General features: G+C 41.6%; 1 protein-coding gene across 1 annotated transcript in view; it reads left to right on the top strand.

The window, feature by feature from the left end:
* The window catches only part of pak5 (p21 protein (Cdc42/Rac)-activated kinase 5), a 69,608-nt gene that overhangs the window by 1,360 nt on the left and 51,097 nt on the right, over positions 1–17,151 (top strand). The gene's annotated exons all lie outside the window — the stretch shown is intronic.

Below are 17,151 nucleotides of genomic sequence, written 5' to 3'. Positions count from 1 at the left end.
GCATAATGTCAGATATTTACTGCAATACACATTTCCTGCTTTCCCTGCCTCTGTATGATAACAGAATATGTTTTGGACTTTCTCTTGCTGGTGAGACAGTACAAGGCATTAGAGGTGAGGTGTGAGAAAATTGTTAAATACTGCAATGAAAACATGACTTGCAAAGCCGATATTAAAGTGTGCTTCGTAGACATACAGCTCCCGACTTCCTGCTTTAATAGGTACAGTGCTAGCATAGATACAGAATATAGCAACTCAGCAATGAGAATAAATACATTATTTTAAACATGCTTTTTGCAATACGGGTCACACTTTTGCACTCGTGTGAATCAGAGACAACCTTTTGCAATGCATATGTTGCTTTGATAGTTACATCTGTTGATGTCTTAAACATCTGGTATTTACCTCCCACGAATCAGTGGCAGGAGATTCCCTTTTAGGGCAAATAATCAGCTAAAAGGTAGAAGATCTTTGTATTATGTAATAGACCACCCCCCCCCCCCCCCCCCCCCCCCCCCAAGAAAAGAAAAAAACATTCATGTCTGTATAACAGATTTTCTTAACATAAAATATAACTTGAAGTTATTCTGTATTCTGTAGAGAACTGTGCTGATTAAACTGAGCAATAAACCATACCACTCTATTCTTGTAATAATCGTATTGTTTCAAGTGAGTACACAGGGATTAGGTTACAGTTATAGTACTATTGGTTATCAATCACAGGATCTGTGTCCACAGCAAGCAGCAACCTTCAGGGCTGAAGAATGAAGCAGACGCTGAAGTGCCAAAAGCTGCAATTCCTCTAGTGACCACTTAAGGCTGACTCCAGAAGAGAGTCAATTTCCACTCACTCGCATGTTAAAATTGTCAACTTTACACCATCAAGAACCACGTTACAGCTTGATACAAATAGTTTGGCCTATATGGATACTTTTTCTGTTCATTACAACTGTGTCCTCAGAGAATTATTTTATAAGTCAACAATTGGAAACTGGATTGGATGGATTGGCAGGTGTCATGATCAAAGACATGAACATGGGCATAGCTCCTGGGTTGCAAAAATTAAGCCAATGTGAAAGTGCACCAGAGTGTGATAGCTGTGTTTGCAAATCAACTTCTGGTGCTATGAAAGTCTACAGGAAAATGACTTTGCCTTGACTTCTGTAAACACTTTGCTGGTCATACTATGTTTCAAAAAATAGGATTATGAAACCACACGCTCTCTGGCTAATGAGCTATCAGTCACAAGACTTTAGCCACTGTGCATGCGGTTTCAGGGTCAGACTCACCCTCCTTATTACATCAGGTTTCTTACAACCTAGATGACGATGGTGGAAACTCTTATCTCGAGGCTTCAAAATGGGACTTCACAACCCACTGGGTGATGTCATCATAGCTACTTTCAGGCATCACGTAGATTAAAGGGAGTTTCTACACCGGGTGGTGCTGTAGGTACCTTTCAGATGACTGTTTAGTAGAATCATAATACAGTTTGCCATTTAACAGCCTGCCCAATAAGTTTGCCTTTCAGTTTAGTTAAATATGATTCTAGCATTTTATAAGTCAGTTACTTTGCACTCATTAACTCGTATTTGTTTCTATGCATTACACCTGTACTTAATGCAGCTTGTTAACTAAGTTTGTAAGTGTTAGCCAATAACTTCACCGACAACTCCACCGTCTTGTCCATATATGCCAACTTCTAGCTCCAACAAACTAACATGGCAACTGTAAAAGTACTGACGATTCAAAATGTAAAACCCAGAAACCCAGTGGGTGATGTCATGGTTGCTCCATCCATCTTTTATGCAGCCTGTGATCCACAGAAAACTTTTTTTTGTGCTCTAAGCACCACTGACCTCATTTTCGGTGTGCTTCTCTGAAGCACTTGCTGTTGCTAGGTAAAGTGTTGACATCTTAAGTCCCACCATATCTAGGTTTTCACTGGAAATGATGTTGACGAGCACATCGAGATTTCAAGCCTGAGCTTCTTCTTTTTTTAAATTATGAGCACAGTTTATGCGCTAACTTCACTGTCTGATCTTTGAGAACTGTCACTACTCAGAGTCACAGGATTTACATATAAAACACTACCAGGAGCACTCTAGTAATGCAGAATTTCAGCGGGGCACAAGTGAGGTCTAACAAATGAATAGTAGAAGTTGATGCAACAAGATGCCAAGATATTTTGACATACGTGGATCTAGATCCAAAAGGATTCGGTCTTCTTAATCCTTCTTTCCCTCTGTTTTTTTATTTTACTGCAGGATTTCTTTGTCTCCAAAGTAGAGCTGAAGTAACGCTGATGATATCATTATGTTCTTGAACTTGATAAAATCTCCAAAGCCAAAAACAGATCTGTCCTCTGTGTGAGCATCCTGACACTCCATGTGTGAAAGTGTTGTAGTGCACCTTTAAATATCTAATTTTCCACCCCCCTTGTCCCAATCACGTGTCAATGTGAGATTAAGGGTGCTCGTCTTTTAGAGATAATAGGGTGTGTTGCTTTAAAATCGGAAGACACTACGAAGCTGAGTCAATGTGTTGGTTCATGTATGCTTGCTTGCACACTCCCTGGTTATCCACTCTGTAATGTATTCAGTGCCAGCGCTGAGCACAACAGCTTTACATAATGATCAAAGCTTAAGGGATGCCAGAGCATGGCTTCAGCCTTCAGTAATAATAATAATAACCTTTTGAAGTTATCACAATCCCACAACCTCTTTCCCCTCATACTCTGCCTCTGTCTCTCTCACACACACACCCACACACACTTGCACGGACCCACTCGAAGGTCCTCTTCTGTTTAATGTTTCTGGATACAGGGTGAGCATTTAAAAGAGGATAGCGATAATGAACACATGACTAACTATTTTAGTCCCTATGGCTGTGCACTAGACTGCTCTTGCTGTCTATGAGGAGGCAGCTTTCGTTCTTCACACAAACTCACAATTATGTAAGAGTGCAGTGGCGTGGTGGATTGAATAGTGTTGCCAGAAGAAGACAATCTCACACTCCCTTTGCTATGCACACTCAAGTGTGCATTGGTTGTTGGTGCTGCTTCCTCATTCCTTAAAGCTTGACCTCACGTTTCACCGGCCACAATCTCCATTTCTCTGTCGGTGGCTAAATAGCATTTGAAATTCAAGGGTGGGAATGTGTTATCTGTAATTGAACTGTCTGATTCAGCCTTCTATTTATACGGAAACCTCTTGAAGACTCATTGGCTGTTTTAACAAAGTGTCTGGCAGACTTCTGCTGGTCGATCTTGCTAATCAAGAAGCCGAGTCAGGAAGCAGGCAAACAAGGTCTGCATAGAGACGAGATATGAAGAGAGAGAAGAGAGGACTACAGAGCGGGAGATAGAAGCTGGAATAGATGAAACAATGGAGGAACAAAGATGGGAAGAGGGCAGAAAGAAGACAGGCCTTGTAACCATAGGTAAGGCGAGACTAGGGTAGAGAGACCCAGAGGTGGTTGTGAACCAGGAAGTGAGGATAAAAAGACAACACACATGGGTAAATTATTGGAATTAAAAGGGGATTTTAATGAAAAAAGAGTCAAGAATGAAAATCAGGAAAATGAAAATGAGGGCTGAAGGCCCAGAGACTATGCAGTGGGTGAAAATAGCTATTGAAGGAGTATCTGTCTTTCTTTTATTGTCAGGGGTCTCGCGATCCCTTCGGTCTGTCGCTTCTGTTCATTTCAGCTGCGACCGAGCAGTCTGTCTGAATGCCAAACTCATCTTCAGATGTCAGCACTTTTGTCCCAGGTTATTGCATTTTGCTGTTTTGGTCCCAGGATTAAAAAAAGGCTTCCCTTGTGTTTTCTGCATGACCTGGTATGTCAGTAACAGAATGAGGTGTGTGTGTGTCTGTCTGCAAGAGTGGGAAGACAGAAGGAGAGATTGAGTGTATTTAAGAGACATCCTGACAGAGGAGAGATAACCATGAACAATTGAGAGGGATAGAAAGAAAATGTGTAGGTGATGGTGTGTGTGTGGGCTTCGTGTTTGTTGCCTTTTAAGGATTAAAGAATTAAGTGATTCCACTGTGCCGTACTTTACATGTCACAAATGAAAATAAATGGTACAGATGCTTTTGTCATGACTTTATAATGTAATGAAGCAATCCACTTTGCACACAGGGCTGAAATGATGGGTATCAGTGATATGTTACATTTTCCAATGAGCAACCGAATGTCCGCCCATCCATTCTCTTCCTCTTACCCAAGTCAAGGTCACAGTGGGTGGAGCCAATCCCAGCTGCCATAGGGCAGTTGGCGGGGTACACCCTGCACAGTCGCCAGTCTGTCGCAGGGCTAACACAGAAAGACAGACAACCAATCACTACGGACAATTTAGCATCGTCAGTTAACCTAACCCCACTGACTGCATGTCTTTGGATTGATAGTAGTTGGAGTAGCCAGAGAGAACGCACACAGACACGGAGAGAACAGGCAAGCTCCACACAGAAATGACCTGGCCAGAAAAGCATGGTGGATGTGAACACCATTTTAACCACCAGGCAACTGCACATGTAAATTCTTGCTTGTTGTGGTAATGAATGCAAAATCCACTATTTGGGATTATTTCTGTCTTAAACTAGACAATACGAGCAAGGAATCAGGTGAAGGTCTGCAGCCTGTAAATGAAGATGTGATTTTTGTTTTTCTTTTATGCTCTACTAGCAACATCTTGCTAGTTTAGTTAGCATGGGGCCTGAGGTGGCTTGATAGCTGACAAACTTCTTGTATTAGGAATAGAGACTTTGTTGTTTGTTTTCCAGGACTTAATATCAACCATACTGTTACAGGTCTTGACAGCACTACACTGACTATTCATGCACGATAAGAAGCTGTGTCTAGGCTTATTAACCTGCTTAACCCACCCGAGAAATGTAACTACACATCGGGTCTAAATCAAGCTTTAGGGTTAACCCTGACTCCCACACCCCAACCATAACCTTGACCCTACTGTTCTCCTCTCTAGCTCAAGGAATGCCACCACCTTCTAGTGCTGATTGTGTCTTACAAGTTGATCAACTTGTCCAGAAGCAAGCAACAATGGACTCAGCCAGTTGACGCCATATATTCATTCAGTTGCCCAACCCTATGGACATGCATATAATCTGCTGGTATCTGGCATTCAGAAACAAACCGTGAAAAGGATGCACGCCATGAATCTAAACTACTGTGCGGACGCTCATGAAGCTGTGTAATTTCTTTGTCCTGAACCCACACACACATACATGCGTACACACATAGACACACAAAGAAAGAGTTAACCTAGATACTCACATAGCATTACAAGTAGAAGGAAGACAGTCAAACATAACCTACATCCTCTACAGTTTCTCAGTCTAACTTGTCTGCGCTCATTGAGCCTGTTCTACTTCTTTCCCAATTTGTCTCTTGTCCAAAGCTGGAAAGGCCTGACTGCCATTGTGCTGATAGTGTGTGTGTGTGTATGTTGGTGATGGGGTTAAGGCATCAGAGGGCACTGTAGAAGAGGCCAAGTGAAGCTTGAATACCCAGCGATGCCCTCAGGCTGCATGAATGCTGCATCTGCCTCTACTGCTGCCTAGCACAGAGCTCTGTCACCCACCCTCCAGGCTTAGGGACTTGCACTATTTCTGTGGATGTGTGCGAGTGTGTGTCTGTGTTAACATGCTTCAGCTTTCCTGTCGGCAGAATTGGTTGATACTGCATTGTTCAAGTGTGCTGCTGAGGCCTCTTTTGCAGAACTGCATGTTTAAAAGCATTGTCTCCGTCTGAGTGTGTGTGGGTATGTACCAGTAAAGCCCTGTAAGCCTGAGGTCAGTTTAATCACTGTTAAAGTGATACCTGTTTAGAATGACTGGACTTGAGGAGCCAGTTGCTGTCTGCTGCCTTCACCCAAAGTACTTTTTGAAACTGTGCTTTATGACTGTGAATGGGCACGATTTTCCTCACCCCTTGTCACTGTCATTTTATATATATTGAATTTGGAAAAGCCCATTGTTGCCCTTTTCCCTTCTGGGATAGTTCACATACAACATTTTAAAGTGATTTTTTTCATCATTGGTGTTGTATGGTAGCATATATTCGTCATACCTTTAGGTCACCAGCAACAGTCTCGATGTATTTGTGATCTTGCTCTGATCAACAGAGCAAATAAGCACCTCATGATGCTAAAACACTTCTTCTAAGGAATTTGTTCCAGAAATCAGCAAAATCAAATTATTCTGAAATTGGGTTTTCAGCCATTACAGTAAATCGAAGCGACAAAAGGCTTCGTGCTGGGAGTTACGCTGCAGTTTCAAATCCAGTTTCACTACATTGTTACAAGCCCAATTAAAAATCGAAGGTAGCAAAGCAAACCATCACAAAAACAACCTGCAGCAGCAGCAGTGGTGGCAGCAGCAGTTGGTCTTATCCACTCTTAAATGCCGTTGGCAGTCATTTGCATGCTTTGTCTTTGAGATCTCGCTATAATTACTTACTTCTTTTGTTACTCCTGGCAGTCTTTTCAAGCTATCTGGAATACTGGGGGCTTGCAGATGCATCCCAGACTTCTACAAAGCATGTTGACAGTGCCGTAGCACCTCGTTTCATTTGAAGTGTAAAACAGGCCTTTTGCTCAGTTCCGTGGCCAAATGCAGCACAGTGACAAAGACTTTGCAATCACTTGGCTGAAATTTGTGATGCTGTTGTAGGAACAAGTGATGGTTGTCATAGTTTATGATGTTTCAGTATAGACAGATTGGCAGCTAAGTTATTACATAGAGCACATTTTTGCATATTTGTTGCACCAGTTTAGGAATGAAACAGCGAGTTATGTCTCTCCTCTGGGTGTATTGTGACGGATCTTTGACTTTGAAATGGTAGTGCAACTGTAGACACACTCATCTGATTTCATCCTACTCAGTGATCACAGAGGAATAAGGAAGGAAGGGAAAAGGAAGACGCGAAGGGAAGAAACAAAAAGTATCCTGAAGGGATCCTCGGAGTCGCTCAGTGCTCTCCATCAAATTTCTAGTCAGTATAACTTTCATAACAGTTGCGAGCAAGCTCTCGCTGTTTTGTTCTGTGATTTGAGATCAGTCAGGTGGAATTTCATCAAAGCAGACTTGAATAAGGACATTCATTATGGCTCAGCTTGATTCATTACCATCGCCCAGCTCCCACACCCCCATGGGGGGACTTCAAAAGAAACGGAGAGGTTGAAGATGCAGGCTTCTATCGCACCGAGGCTTACATCATAGCATACTGTATCCACCATCTGGGACATAATTATTAGACGATGTGTAAAAGTGGCTCGATTTGACCGTCGTGCGTTTGAACCGATACAGTCAAACCAGTTTGTATTACAGTTAATGAATGTAATGGCTACAGATACATGTTGTGTTAAAAGGCTGAAGCTAAAGCAGGATGATGTTACGTACAGGGTGATGGAAAGAAACGGCAGTGTCCTTGTGTTGCAGTAGAAAAAAGTTACTAGGAAGGGCTGAAAGAAAAGGTTGAAATGCATTGCAGCTTAAGAAACACCAGCTAATAGAGAAATGCTACAAAAGCACACAAAACACAATGGAAGCTGAATAAACAATGTAATTGAGACAGGGAAAACGAACCCACAAAGCTCACTAAAAATCCAACCCTAATACCCTCACAAAACAGAATGGGAGTGTTTTTGGGGACAAGCCAACAAGCTAACAGTAAAAGGCTAATAGCAAGCATGTATCTACAGTGTTACATGCATCACACGATTAAAACGCACATTACCTTACATCTTTTTCTCCGTCGTGTCTTTTGAACCCTGAATGATGAAATAATTGCTTGAAAATTAAATGTGTCTCTGTTCTGTCACATTATTGTCTCCCTTAGAAACAGTTTCTCTGTGTTTTGTGTGCTTTTCCTGCGATTTTCTGTTTACTGGTGTTTTCTTAAGTTGCGGTGCATTTGAACTCTCAGGGCCCCCGTAGACACTGGATTAAACAATAAAAAGACAAATGAGTAAATATATTTATATTCTCTTAGGTAGTTTTGTATTCCTTCATTACTTACTTACTCATACTTGGTTATTGATTTATTGTGGATGCTTTTAATTCTAGCATCCAAGAAAAGAGACTTTTGTTAAGAGGAGCACCAGATGGGTTTGGCAAACCCAACGATATCTCGGATACCGAGTTTGGTGGGCTGCTGTGCAAACAACAGCACGGCTAGTGTTGGCCTAAACTCTGAAAGCAGTTGGGAAACTCACACTACACAGTGGATGTGCTTGACTGGGTGTTTCAACGATTGGATTTAGGAACAGGTCAGAAGGATTAACGATTGTTAATGTTCAACATCAAACCATAGTTAGTCAAAGCCATTGCTAGATCTGGATGGTGGCATAACATACATCTCCTATTGACGAACAGCTGCTCAGAATCCCATTTGTTCTGACCAAACAAGTGAAATCCATTCAGTCAGCGTTACAGAAGACGAATAGCATCCTGTTGTTAAGCTAATTATACAGAATAGATTACGCTCTGATTGGGCATACTCAATTGACAATGATTTATATTAGGCAAGACAGTCCAATCTATCCTAGCATTTGGTTTGTGGCTCTATAAAAATTGACTCCATTCCATTCCCAGAGTCAGTTTGGTCAGATTGTGCAATTGAAAACATAAACAGACATGCTTAATGAACTGTGTTAAGGAAGTATCAGTACTGGTATTGTGGTTAGACGATACACTGGCTTGTGGGGATCTTTTGCTTTTTGTTGTTTAAATTCTGAACTCCTTTGACTGTAAAGAATGTTGTTTCCAACCCTTCACCAGTCAAAAGCAGCAATCTGGACCTAAATTTAGCACTGCTTGGAAACTTGACCATCACACAGATTAGCATCTGAGATGTGATGTCTTAACACGGCCTTCAGCCGTCACCCAACACAACTTTGGGCATAAAAAAGGCGCTAGTTAAAGAGAAATCTTTCTTGTATATGTGTGTATATCTGTGGGTTTGTCAGTAGGTATACTGCTAGTGAGTACTGCATGAAAGCATACATAGACACTTGAGATCACATATTGTTTGTATGTATATGTACTCGCATGCTTATTCACTTTACTGGGCAGATACACACACACACACACACACACACACAGACACACAAGTACGTACTTTAAGGCGGGCGGCTAATGACGTAGTGTAAGACAGAGAACACAGATGCACCAGCTGAATAGATTAAAGCATTCATCCAGTGACACAGCTGTGCTCTCTTTGATGCCTGGGCATGAAACTGCAGGAAATTGCAACAAAAGAGGGATGCAGTCTTAGCTGATATTAAAAAAAAGAGATCCACTCTAGTGCGTACAGCAGTAGCATGTTAACACACTCCGTCCCTCTCTCTCTGTCTGTCTTACAGTCAGCATCAGCCATATTGGCATATTGGCAAATAACATGACATTTACCTTTGGCAGTAGCTAAATGTTTAAAGATGTGAGTGTGATGAAGCGTTCAAAGGCTTTAATCAGCAGTTTCTTTTAATGATAATTTATTTGTTTTCCTGACACAAAATAATCAAAGAGAATTAAAATATCAGTACCAGCTTCGGCGATCAGTCAGATTGTTATTTTAAATATTGGTGTTGGTCAAAATTTCACAGTATGCACGAGGAAGCAGCCAGCCTGCATCCGCGTGCATTTGGGCTTTTTTTCAGTTTGTAGCTGGGTGAAATGTTGCTATCTGTTAATCTAAGGAGAGACCAATTGCACAGCATATAGACTTATTAGCTGTATTCCATGGGGGTTTGTTGTGCGCCTGCTTGCAGGGCTTTTATTTTGGAGGAGCTCCAGCATCCTCGCATGGTTGTGGTTATAACACATTCACAACCCTGCCAGAGCGGGACTAAGTGAGCAAGGCGCAGGCTTCATTTAAACTCCCGGTGTGTTTAGAAAGACCACTCCTTAAGTCGACCGTGAGGCGCAGGAAGAAGCGGAGGAGAAAGTCGTACGCCGCTGAAATATAAATGGGCTGCACATCTTTGTTTTACTGCAACAGAGCAAACAACATGGCCCACCCCTCTGAGGGCAACAGTTAAGGCCAGATTTCTAACTAGATAACAAAGAGATCACGTAGTGATGAAGTGATTATGCCCGAGTTCGTTTGGGAGGATTAGCCGGTTGTTTTTGCTGCCCGTGTGGTCATATGCCACATGTACCAGCATATACAGTGAAACCACAGAAAGTAGGTCCTTCACGTAGGTCTGCTGTCTCTGCTCTTTTGTAATGTTCCAGGAGAAAAGGCAGTGTTACCGATTGTGCAGTTATGTAGCATGCTACAATGCATTATGAATTATTTGGCTTTGTTTCCTCCCTGTTGTTCTATTATCCTTCTAGCTAAGCCTCTTCATTTCATCTGCCCTGGACGACTGTGCCACTGTGCATTTCTCTCTCTGTAATTTATCCATCTGCAGAAACAGATCATGTGTATTTGTGTGTGTGTGTATGTGGGTGTGTGTGTTCAGTCAGTAATAGGAAACGTTGTGTTTAAGGGTGATGATTACTCTGGCCCTTGTGGTTTACAAGTAGACAAGGTAATGATGGCTGTTACTTTCTCAGCTATCTCCAGTCAATCCTCCTGAAGTGAGTTAGTGTGTGTGTGTGTGTGAGAGAGAGAGAGAGCATTTGTGTACTGAATAGTAGGAAATGACTCTGAAAGCTTGGGGGTATTGCTTCTCATCTTCATGAGCAACATCATTTCTGAATGACAATGAATCACGAGGTCCACCGATCAGCTGTTGCGGTCTACTCATTTCTAACTCAGAGATGACAAAAGTCACTTGCTGATGTTTATCACGGGCTGTGAGCAGGTCTAGTCTGTAAGTGCTGGCCTTGAACTTGTTTAAAACACCGTCTCTGGCTGCCCTTTAAATGCCTCTGTGGCATCCAGCCTGTGGCATCACAAACTACTGGAAAAAGCGATGCTTTGTTAATTGAAGTGCCACTTCTTTTCTTACATTTGGCGGCTATGAGAAGAAATAATAAATTCACCACCCTCCACATCCTTTAAACACTGTTTCAAAATAATCTCTGTCCAGTGAGCATTTTAGTGGACTGAATATAAAAATGGACATTAATGCTATGGCATCATCCCACAAATAGCCAGGTTTTCTTTGCATTTGCTGGGTTGACAAAACCCAAAACCTCAGTCATACCGATATCACAAAGGTGGTTTTCAAATTTCTTTGTTAACCCAGGCTTTCAGCTTCACGCTGTATGCACGCTCAGATAGAAAGGGGCATTTGACATATCATTTGATGCTTTTTCCGCACAAAAGTGGATCGAATGAGCACTTCAGTTTGAGATGTTATCAGAGGAAAAGGTTGTACAGATGTATAAAGAACATGAAAACCTCAGCGTCGCAATAAAACGCCACACTGTTTGCTGTAAATAAGACAAGAGGCCAATGCTGCATGATCAACAGAAGCATGCTGAGTAAAAAAAAAAAAAGGTTATGTTGATTTAGGCTTATCAGGAGATTGGTACCGAGCACAAAAGCATTTACATATTTTCTGAATCACCAACTGAATGCATGCAAATTCCAGGGACAATAGTATGCATACAGTTTTTGGTGGTGTAACAACTGCGCCTTGGAGCCCAGTGTTTGTAAGGCACAGCTCAACGGGTAAAATATATTCCTGCAATTTATTTGACCATTATTGGAGAAGATGTGTGTCAATATGTGTGTGTGTCTGAAGCATGTATGTGGATATTTATAGTCTTTATGTTGAACTATGTAACAAGAAATTTGTATTTTTTGTCATCTATTATCCTGCTTATGCAAAACATCTCTGTGCATTGTGTTGTTAGTCTGATGTAAAAGAGAGGCTGTGGAGCAGAACCGTTTATTTAAACCATACCTTAAATGTTTAAACTAATTATTAAGATGGAAATGAGTGAGACATTTGTAGAAAAGAGAAAGAAGGAAACCAAAACAGAGATGGACGGGAGATAAGCTTGGTTTAGCTATGTGAGCGCTGAGATTCAGACCACACCCAGTCTCACTTGACTTGCACATCTGATTGTCACAGGCTGTGACAGTATTATCTGCTCTGACTTCTGCCTCCTTGGATACAATGATTAAAGCAATGGAAAATAGATCAAGAGCAACCAAGGAACTATAGAACAAGGTTTTGCCTTTTACCCTGAGTACCATTAGGAGAGGTTTAGAGCAGCTAAGGGATGCCATCAACCCAAAATAAGAGCTTTATATCATCATTTTGAATTTGTTGGGTGTTAAGACAAAGCCATGTCCTAAATGTAATCTGCATTTAGCCTTTTATTTTTTGCTTCTGATCCTTTAAAACTTGCAAACTATAACGAAGCGAGATGCAAAGTCCACAAACATTTCAAACATCTCATTCCTGCTTTTGGTTAGTATCTTGTGACCCATTTGATTCATCTTGGTATCTCTTAGGTGGGCCTCGGCCTCAGTTCGGGAACCGTCAGTACTCAGTTGTGAAGCTGCATAGCGGTACTACTGGAGAGAAACACTGGTTATATGGGGCGTGCATATCTGTAGCTTTTCCATGGGTCTTAGGCCTGAGAACAGACACATGCACATATTTCTGTGTGCTCTCACATATCGACACACAGTGGCACTAATCCCGGCCCGTTATCAGTAAGCATCAGCGTGTGAAGTCATGTGGACTGGTATGAGTCTGTGGCTGAGCCTCAAACACTGCGCTGCTGAGATCCGCTGATGAGAACATCTCCGCTGGACTCATGTCACACCCCGACCCACCACTGCCTGGGGGCCCACATTAGCTCAGAAGCTGTTTGGTGGAGAGGAAAGGCAAGCTATATTTAGCATTACATGTAGTCAAGAACTGCTGTATTCAGGACACCAGTCAAAAGTCAGATGTAGTCAAAATGGTCAACGTTTGCAGTGTCGTTTTGCTGCTGCATTGTTGTTTTTATTACAGTTTTACCCTCCAGAATACAAAGAGTTACTCTGTTTGCTCTAGAGACTCTAGCTCGAGAACAGATTTAGTTAATCCTCAAATGTTTGTATAGCTGTTGAACTACTGAACCCGAGTTCACTGAATTAAACCGGAAAACAGGCCTTTGTATCTCTGTATCGATTTTTATTATTTTTATAACCATGTAGCGGTCAAGGATTCGCCCGCGCTGCATTAGTTTAGTCTTTCAGAGTGGGTTTAGTGTTTAATTATTCATCACGGGACATAATAGATCAAACTGAAATGATTGTCTCTGTCATGTCGGTCAGCATTTGTTTGGTTTTCTGGAACATGATTTACTTTGTCTGCTCCGCTACACAAACTGGCACCGTGGCCCTGTCACCATTTGCATGGAGGTCCTTTCTGGGTTTGAACTCTGGCCTCTTTGTTGTGAGGGCGTCCTGTACCAGTGCATGTGGAAGTGAAAGTGCATTAGCAGAAAATGCAGGAGACAAAGAATTTGAATTGCAGGTGTTTCTCAGTGTTAGTGTTTTTCTTGGCTCATGCTCAGGAATTAAAGTGGGAAGGACTCCATAACTGTTCCAGGACTGTCATTTAATAAGGAGTTCAGTCTGACAGGCAGTTTAATGTAAAATAATAAGTTTATTTCTCACGTGCTACAGCCTGGCGTTGCCTTCACCTGATGCCACGGAGATACTCACTTAACATATCAGAGGGTAATGTCACCTGACAGTCCACCTTCACACTCTACGGACATCCTTTGGTTCCTTCCTTCTCACTGTCATGGGTGCAAATGTCAATGAAGCTGTGGGCGGGGGAACTTTAGCATTTGGCTAGTGCTACAAAGGGGCACAAGCAGCTTAATAGATACCACCAAAAATGCAAATTGTTTCTGCACAGTTTTACAAAACACTTGTCCTGCTAGGAAAAAGAAGAAAAAGCCTTCCAACGTGTGATACCTTCACTCTCAGAGGTGAAGCCGCTGACTCCATGTAGGATTGTAAGTTTTTTCTTTTCATCTTTTTATAGAAATATCACTCTCCAGAGAAATTTAGAAGAGGCAGAATATCTTCCTTGTTTTCTTTCCCACACATCATGCACGGACTCCATTTGAAACAACTCAGAAAGAATTTCAGAACTTTAAGACCACGCACTTGGGGGATGTGAAACAAACGCAATTTTGGCTACTTCCGAGCACAGTAAAAGTTACATTTCTTTCATAAATATGGGGAAAATAGTCAGTTAAACCAGAGTAAATAAAATTTTAAAGGGCTCTTTAAGGACCTAAGCTTATCTCAGTGTTTCTTTTTCTGTTTAGCCCTACTGCCATTGGCATATTTCTCATTGGAAGCACCTGAAGTGTGGTAGGAATTGCTGTGGTAATATAGACAGTGGTAATCTAGGTCAACAGGTTCACCCCTTCCATTTACCATCTGCAGCTAAAGACAAGTGGTGTGGAAGAGAAGATGGTTATACGCAGCGACTGGATTGTAGGAGTGGAGAGAGAAGAAATGATCGGTCCAGTCTGTAGTGGTGGCCTGATCAATGTTTTATAAGTATCGCCACGCTTGTTTGTAGGTTAGACTTATCTTTCCTCCCCCACGTGTGTGCCAATGGTGAAGCTGTGAGTCATACCGGGCTGTGTTTTTGAGATAATGGCCCACATTGTGTGTGTGTCTGTGTGTGTTTTGTTGTTTTTTCCAGTACAATTGACAAGCAACACAATTAACCAACATTACTTTTAATTTAGAGAGCATGAAACCATTTAATTTATGACATTTGAGGCTGAAAAGCAATACTGACAGATTAGTTTATGTTGCTATAGTAGCAGATCTGCGGTGATGTAGAGCAGACACAAATGTGTTCATGCATGGCTTCCTCCACATTTTTAATGTTTCAACATAAGGCTGCAAGGACTGGAGCTTATATGTATTTTTTTGTGTGTGTGTCAAATGGCCTGCATCTCATATACGCTACAACCCAATCAGCTAGAGGCCTAGGTGGATGTGGAGGACATGGGCATTGCAGACTTCATCTTCTGTCGGCTGTTCCCTTTAGGGGTCGCCACAGCGAATCATCTTCCGCCATCTCACACAGTCTCTTGCATCCTTTTCTGTCACACCAACCCTCTGCATGTCGTCCATCACTACAGCCATGGGCCTTATCTTTGGTCTTCCTCTTTTCCTCCTGCTTGGCAGCTTCATCTTCAATGTCCAATATGAGTTATATTTGCTATCCCTGCTCTTCACATGTTCAAGTGTTACAAGATGGTAGTGAGATCTGCTGTGATGTATGGTTTGTAGATAGTAGCGCTGACAAAAAGACAGGAGGTGGAGCTGGAGGTGACAAATTTGACGATGGTAGTGACTAGAATGGACAGGATTAGAAATGAGTACCTCAGAGGCACAGCTCAGGGGACTGACTTAGAGATGCAAGGATGTTGAGTCTATTGTTGCAAAATCAACTTTCAGATGTTAACTTACTCACTTGGGTGCTTATATTCTGGCAACAAATGAAGGGTTACACGACCTTTTGCTCTTTAAAACTAGGTCACATTCTGCTCTGCCTCTACACATGATGTGCGTGGCTTGCCGGGGATAAAGAAGGACACTTGTCGTGTGTTTTCAGCAGCAGGGCACACTGCATTGTCCTCCACTGTTAAGGTGAAAACCTCAGGTTGCATCATCCATCAAAGCTGATATTTTTCCTTAGCACTGTGGGCTGGCATGAGGCACTTTTGTGCTCTCAGAGTCATGTTTTTCTGCTCATCAACAATGGATATATAGGTATAAGGCTTCTTTCTCTTTCTTAACTGTTCTTGATTAGCAAAATGCTGACTTATGGCTATCTAATGGCTGTATTTCTTATAATTTCCTAAAACCCTTCCGTGATTGAAATTGTCTGATCATAGTGTACTAACTGTGAGGCTGCAGAGTTCAAAAGTGACAGTAAATCTAATGACCTTTTGGAGGCACCCTTCTGTCGCCCTCTGTAATGTCTGTAGTGACAGAACAAAGGCATTCCACTGCAGCTTTCTGAGTGGTCATTTTACCAGTAAACATAACAAAAATTACAGCACAGATATTATCTTTAATCTGCACATTATGCACAAACATAACGGGCTGCCTTCGTGCGACCCCTGCAGGAGCTGCTCATGGAAACCCATGCCAAGAAGCTCCCGGTGTGCAGTTTCTGTGCTGATGTTCATGCAACAGGCCTCTTTTGGTGCTGCACTCCATGTTAGTCCCAGTTTCTCACGTGGCCCATTGGGAAAATTCATTGCCTGCAACTGCTTTAGGTGGTCTGTCAGTTTATTCTGCTACAATATTCTGTGAGCCCAAAAGTTATATTTGGGATAGCTTGGGACAGTTGTTGACATTGCCGTGATAACTTTATCCATCTCCTCCTGTGATGATCAATAATTCTTTGTCTGAAGTCTAAATGGATTTCTTTTGTTTTTGACATGATGCTTTCAAAAGTGACAGCTCAAACCCTGATGTTTTTACAGTGTTTTTAAATTGGAAAATAACCCTCAGATTTAACTTAATTCGTAAGCTTTGAGCATTACATAGTTCAAGCACATGATTGCACAGCAGCAGTTTGTGTCATGGCTCAAGAAAAAAGTGAGTGTTTCGCTGGGGTAATAATATTGACCCTGGTATTTTTTGTTTTTTCTGAAATAATTCTGTTACTTGTGCAAATAGAAATAATTTTTACTCTCTAAAGAAAACTAGTATGTTTGGAAATGCTATTTTATAAAAGCTGCTTTTCTTGTCTAAGGAGAAAACATAGTGCTTAACCTCTGTTTTGCTTGTCCCAGTAGGCTATATCCAAGCACTCTAAACACTCCTCTTTGCACTTAAAATACAAAGACTAATAACTCCACAGTGCGATGTCTGTATGTGGCCATTGCATGCATACTTAAGAACTTGTTACACTGTTTCCATTTAAGTCAAGCCAGCTTGAAATATTAAAAAGTCGGCAGGAAAAAGCTTTTTTGAGCAATTTTGCAAGATCGTGTTAGCTTAATTTGCTACAGTTGATGAATTTTGCTAATGACAGTTGTCAGAATCAACAGCAGCCGGATAGAAATGAGAAGCCTTTTATCTACTTGTGCCTAAAATCAATTATTCTTAAAAAATTCATGCCCACTGTGTCAAAAACAAAAAAGTCTGAGTGGTTGCTGTCACTGTGCATGTGCCGTA

The sequence above is a fragment of the Oreochromis niloticus genome, linkage group LG15 (assembly GCF_001858045.2).
Source record: "Oreochromis niloticus isolate F11D_XX linkage group LG15, O_niloticus_UMD_NMBU, whole genome shotgun sequence".
Taxonomy (NCBI): Eukaryota; Metazoa; Chordata; class Actinopteri; order Cichliformes; family Cichlidae; genus Oreochromis; species Oreochromis niloticus.
Note: the sequence above shows the minus strand (reverse complement) of the source record. Positions and strands in the feature narration are given on the sequence as shown.